The sequence below is a fragment of the Typopeltis vanoorti genome, chromosome 11 (genome assembly GCF_054136105.1).
Source record: "Typopeltis vanoorti isolate ZY-2024b chromosome 11, IOZ_Tvanoo_1.0, whole genome shotgun sequence".
NCBI lineage: Eukaryota > Metazoa > Arthropoda > Arachnida > Uropygi > Thelyphonidae > Typopeltis > Typopeltis vanoorti.
The window spans coordinates 103,240,545-103,246,544 of record NC_143559.1 but is presented as its reverse complement, the minus strand read 5'-3'; positions in this window follow the sequence as shown (position 1 = coordinate 103,246,544).

Genomic DNA, 6,000 nt, shown 5'->3' with positions numbered 1-6,000 from the left:
TGTAAGTTAACACAACTTTAGATTAGTTCTGTTCTCACATTCTTGAATGCTAATAGATAGTAATATCTTTATTTTAAATATTATTATTCGTAACACCTCCAAGGAGTCCTAAGACTCATCGCAGGAGAAATATGATTCTGCTATTGATATATGTTCATTCCTTTAATTTCTCTCAATTGATATATGTTACCTAGTCTTTTTCAATTGGCTTTTATTTCTAATCCTTGACTCAGATTCAGAAGTTAAAATCTGTTTAAACACTATATATATATATATATACAGGGTGTTCGGGATAAATTTGACAGTTTCGTAAGGAAAAAGAATATCTTCTTTGTATCTATTAAATTTAATGAATTGACAAAAAAACATTACAGGCAGAGTTAATTACAATACTATCAACAAGATTTACTCAAAATAACCACCATTAGCATCGATCACAGCTTCAATTCTGCTTCGGAACCTCGAACAAGCTGATGCTACAGTCTCCCTGGGAAGGGCCGCAAAAACTGTTTTAATTTTATCCATTAACTGGGCTTTTGTATTACTGGAAGTGCGATTGGTGTCTTTTTCAACTGCGCCCCATAGAAAATAATCCATGGGGTTAAGGTCTGGGGAGTTTGGAGGCCAAACATTTGGACTGGTGAAGTCGTAGAAATTTTCAGACAACCATTTTTGACTTTTCCCAGAGGTGTGGCAAGGGGCCGAATCCTGCTGCCATACATACGGCCTACCATTGGCTACCCTTGTTATCCAGGGCTTGACTACAGTTAGCAACTCCACGAACAAAGCCCGAATTCCAATGCCAGGGTTCTTCAACACCTGTTCCTGCAGATTTGCGAGGAATTCTGCTGTATGAACGCAATCAGATCGTCTGCTAGGGATCTTTCTTCTTGCTACATCCTCGTAGTCACCATTGCAAGTCTCTAGTTCATGCCTGATTGTTTTTACTGTATTCAGGGAGCATTGGGCAGCAGTCGTAATATCCTTATTTTGATGGCGGGCACGAATCATCATGATACAAGTTATTCTCTTCCATGATTCAGGTGGGTTCCAGCTATCCATCCTTTCTGACATCTTGTATATGAATGAAGAAGGGTCCAAACTTTTAAATGAAGAGAAGTGTGTGTTAATACATGTAACTTACGGAAAAATATAATTAATTATAAATATGTCAAATTTATCCCGAACACCCTGTATATTGTTTAGTGTGCTAGCTAAATTCTGTTATTCCTTATGAATTTATTCAACTGGTTTAGTTTTATGTTCACTGTATTTCCAAATTTAATTTCCCATCCTGACTAAATTCCTGAAATGCAGTTATTCCTGTCCTTTCATAGTTTTTTTTTTTTTTTCTGTTACTGATTTTCATGCCAATTTGTTAGTCGTTATTCAATTTAGTTAAAGCATCACTTAAGACTTGCTGAATTCATTTAGGATTATAACATCTGCAAAAAAGTAAAATGCTAGTTCAATATCTTTTGATTTTAATGTGATTCATGTAGATGAATAAGAGTGAGATTAGTGTGCACCCTAATTTTTGAACATATGTTCCTGCATATCTTTCAGTTCTAATTAGCAGTTACCACTTAAATTATTCATATTTTTAATGGGATGGGGGTTGGCACCTTGTTATGTGCCTTTTAAAGCTCTACAAATACATTTCCTTATTTTCCATGATTTCCACTACCACTCAACTATACTACTAAGTGGTATAGATGAGTGATAATGAGATCCTGATCATGTCTACTTTGCGAGAAGTTTCTCTTTCATAATTTTTCTTAGCCTCTTAAGTATGCTTGTATAAATCTTATGTGGGTTGCTCAGGAAATAAAACAATGAACACTGTTTTATTGAGCAATTTTGATAAAGCTGAACACTTTTTTGATTTTGATATAGCTGTCATAATACAGATAGGTATTATGACTGCTCCACTACACAATACTGCAACTGAAAAACTATCATGACTGATCATGACATAAAAACTGTATTTTTATGCAATTTGCCAAAAAACAATATGAGATGTGAAATGCTCACAAAAATTGTAAATGAATAGTTAATTCATGAGTACACGAAGAAAATTGTCAAAATTAGATTATTAAACTGCATCAATAAGGAAAGTGGTCACCCCTCACCACAATGCAGTGCTCATAACAATGTTTCATACTGTTTATAATGGTGTACAAATGCTCGGTTAGTAATAACAACCATTGCTCCTGCAAAGCTCTTAAGTGCAAGGTTTTGGGGATAGTTCAGAACAGCAACACATCTCTACCTAGAGCAAAAAAAGAACACGAACCAATATCCCAGTCAGGGATATTGGTTCGTGAGTTTTGCTCAATGAGGATGAGCATTGTCTTATAAGATGTCTCCCTATCACACCTTCATACAAACATAGGTGTATAGGACCTCGTTTCCATAAGTTGCAGCAGTTATGGTTCTGTTAGTAAGCACATACAGGTCAATGTGTGCACCCAGTGAGATGCCTTTTCAAACCATCACACCATAAGTCCTTTTTGTGAATATTAGAGGGATGATAACATGTCCCTTGTAAACTTCAGATCAGAGCATGCCTAGTGTTGCTTTGTAGAGCAAATAGACTTATCTGTAAACAATATTAAATCTCTTGGGTCCAGTTGATATGCAGCCTGGCCCATTTTAAACATTCTCTCCTGTAGTCGAAGATAGGGCATGCAGACTGCTTTCACGAAGCCTTCTGAGACAGTGGAAGCAGATACCAATGTTCCTGCAGCCAACACGAGTTCAGATAGCTAATTCAGGGTAGCGCTCTTGTTTTGATAATCAGAAGCAGATAAGAAACATCAGTCGCCCACTGTGGTTGTAGACCAGCCTTCATTCACTTTCTCTTCAGGATGATGCTTGTGACTGTTGGAATTACATGCAGTCATATCCACAAAATATCTTGCTCTTACCCCAGGCACGAAATGGAAAACCCACTCCAAAACACCCAATTTGATATTGTGGCTCTTTTCATATACCATTGCTAGCGCCATTCATTTGTATATGATACTGAATCAGCATCACTTTATTTATATATATATATATACACACACATATATATACATGTATATATACACACACACATATATACATGTATACATGTGTGTGTGTGACTTTCATACCCCCCCCCAACCTGAGTTATCATGATTTTTTTTCTTCCTGTATGCAAACCAGTGTATAATCAGCTGAGATTTGAATTATGCAGTATACTGCTAATACTTTTATACTACCATATTTAAACATTTCTGGTTGAATATAATCTACAGTTGCCTTTTCAGTTTTATTTTATTGTTTTACTCCCCCCCCCTTCAACTTATTGCATTTCTCTTGAATATTTCCTGCCATTGTGCTGTTGCTGCTTGTTTTATGTAACAGTGTTTTTAACTAAGGATTCAAGGATACCTATCTTCAGTTTTTGTCGTTTTTATATTTTATTCCTTTTACAGAACTGTCTTCCACTTCTGTGTTTTTTTTTTTTTTTTCAAAAATTTCAGGAACATTTTGTCACTTTTGCTATATATATTTACTTTTCTTATTTTTCCAAGCTTTTCCATGACATTTGTTTATCTATGTTTAAGCATAGCTTTCCTGCTTTTTTTTCCCTTCTGTATTATCTTAGGACACATACTTGTGCTGTAACCTTGGCTGTTCTTGCAGCAATGAATCATAAACTAAACCAATCAGGGCATATACCAACTTGCTAGAAATCTTTGGTATTACTTTTCTAAAATTACTTTTCTTTTCTTATGGAGTCTGCTGTGAAGTTTGGATTTTTCCTATCCTTCTGAACAACATCATATTGTAGGATGCAAAGAATCTTTTATAAGGACTTGAAGGCTGGTTTCATACAGAGTTCATAGCCCCCCCCCCCCCTCCCCAAAGAAAGATTTTTTTCATCTCATTGACAAACCAGCACGGAAAAAAAAAAAAACACTAAGAAAATTATGTTGCTTTGCTGACAACCAGTCAAAACAACATGTGAAACCAACCATGTGAAAATGACAGCATTTTTTTCTTTTGATAACTTGGATTTTTCATCTTCCAAAACAAGCAAACTGGTCCGAACAATAGATGCAGTTAACAGGAATAAGGCATAATATTCAGGCCCTCTAGCTTCATTTGCTTTGACCAATTACAAACAACAGCTAAATCAATATTTCTTTGTATTTTTATCAGTGAGTCTTTAACAGTTGTTCAGTGGCTTCTAATTACTGGAAAAATTATCCCACTTCTTTTCTTTGTAAAACATTCGTGGGACCATCAATTCTTAATTTGAGATTTGTCCACGTCACTTCTTGAAATGCCTGCTACTGATACTCCTTGAGTTTCATCATGCAAAGCAAGCAAATTGGTAATTTGCTTTTATTGTAATTTCAATAACTGAATCGATTTTTCTTTGCATTTTGCCATCCAAAGTTAGCTTCCTATTTTTAAATAGTAAAATATTCGGCCTTTTAGAGTAATTATTTGGACAATGGATCAAGTGTTAACTAATAAATATTTATTAAACCTACTAGTTTCACCAAACTTTAGCTATTGGCATCTTCAGGGTACAAGCGCTTAGGTTAAAAAACATTACACAAATATGAATAACTGTAAAATTCTAACAATTATAGTTGCAAACTGAAATAGCATTGAACGTGAGTGATACACGTATCGCGTGTACATGAATAACTAGTTGTTGCTAAGGAATGTTCTGTAGGTTACATTGAAGTTCATTTCCTGTGTGTTAAGAGAGCTAATTAGGGTTTTCCATATCTCTGGGAGTATTAAACCTTGGTTCCTGTTAAGGTCATCAACAGAGCGAGCAACTGTAGCTGCTTCTTTGAACATTCGGGAGTGATAGTCTTCTATGTAAGGGGAACAGCTTTTATCCCACTCAATGACATGGTTAGTTGTAGAAAAATGAGATGACAGGCTTAATAGGTCTTGTCTTCCATTTTTCCAGTTCCATTATTGTTGCACATAAACCATGTCCTGTGGAATATGATATCTGCAAAACCTAAAACGTTTTCCTGATCTTGACAATTCCATTGTCACAGAAAACAAAGCATATAATAATGGTCATTTGTTCTGTTTTTCTTGCATCAGGTGTGCAGCCTAAAATTATGGAATAATATTTAGATTTTCGAATTGATAATAAAATTGTATCCCTGATTGTGTTACTTAAAGTTTCCAATATTTCATTTTGACTGTCTTTACTCAAATAGTGTACTCTGTTGTTTCGTTGTAGTGCCCTTTCAACACGATTTTCCATAACGGGATCAAACTTCGCAAACAATTCGACTAATTTTAAAAAATTGCCATTATTCCTTTCATATAATTTATCAGATGATCTGCGACAAGCTAAATTTTGGCTACCAAGGAATTTTATAATTTCAATCAAGCGTTCTAAAACACTCGTCCGGTCTGGTGTTTCTTTTCCATTTCATACATGCTTTGAGTTTGGCAATCAGTAATTTTGTTTTTTAAATTTTTATAAAGTCCCTTCCATTTTGAGAAATTTTTTATGAGTTAAACTAGTCTCATGTCTAGGCAAAGTTGTATTTACATTTCTCCAATCGTTATAACCTTCTACAAGACTACTTGATTCAGTAGGTGCAAAAAGTTTGCAACAAGAGCAAAAAACAATTTAAAGTTTCGTAATAAATGAGCCATGTTCTTGGCACGAGCTCCCCCATTTTCCATTTTTCTATTATAATACGTGTTGCCAAATTTACGACTATGTATCTCTGGGATATATTATATTTTTCTTTTGAACAGGCCCCATTTCAATTAAAACAACTTGTCATTTTTCATCAATATATTTCCCCATTCACCTGGATCTTCTAAATTTACAGAGACTAACAATGTGTTAGTTTCATGGTCAACTACAACTAAATCTTAATCTTCAAACTTTTTCACTTAAATCCTGCATCTTGTTATTTTGTTCAATAGTTGCAATTGCAATAGTACTTTCATGCAAACTGGCTGATCTGCACG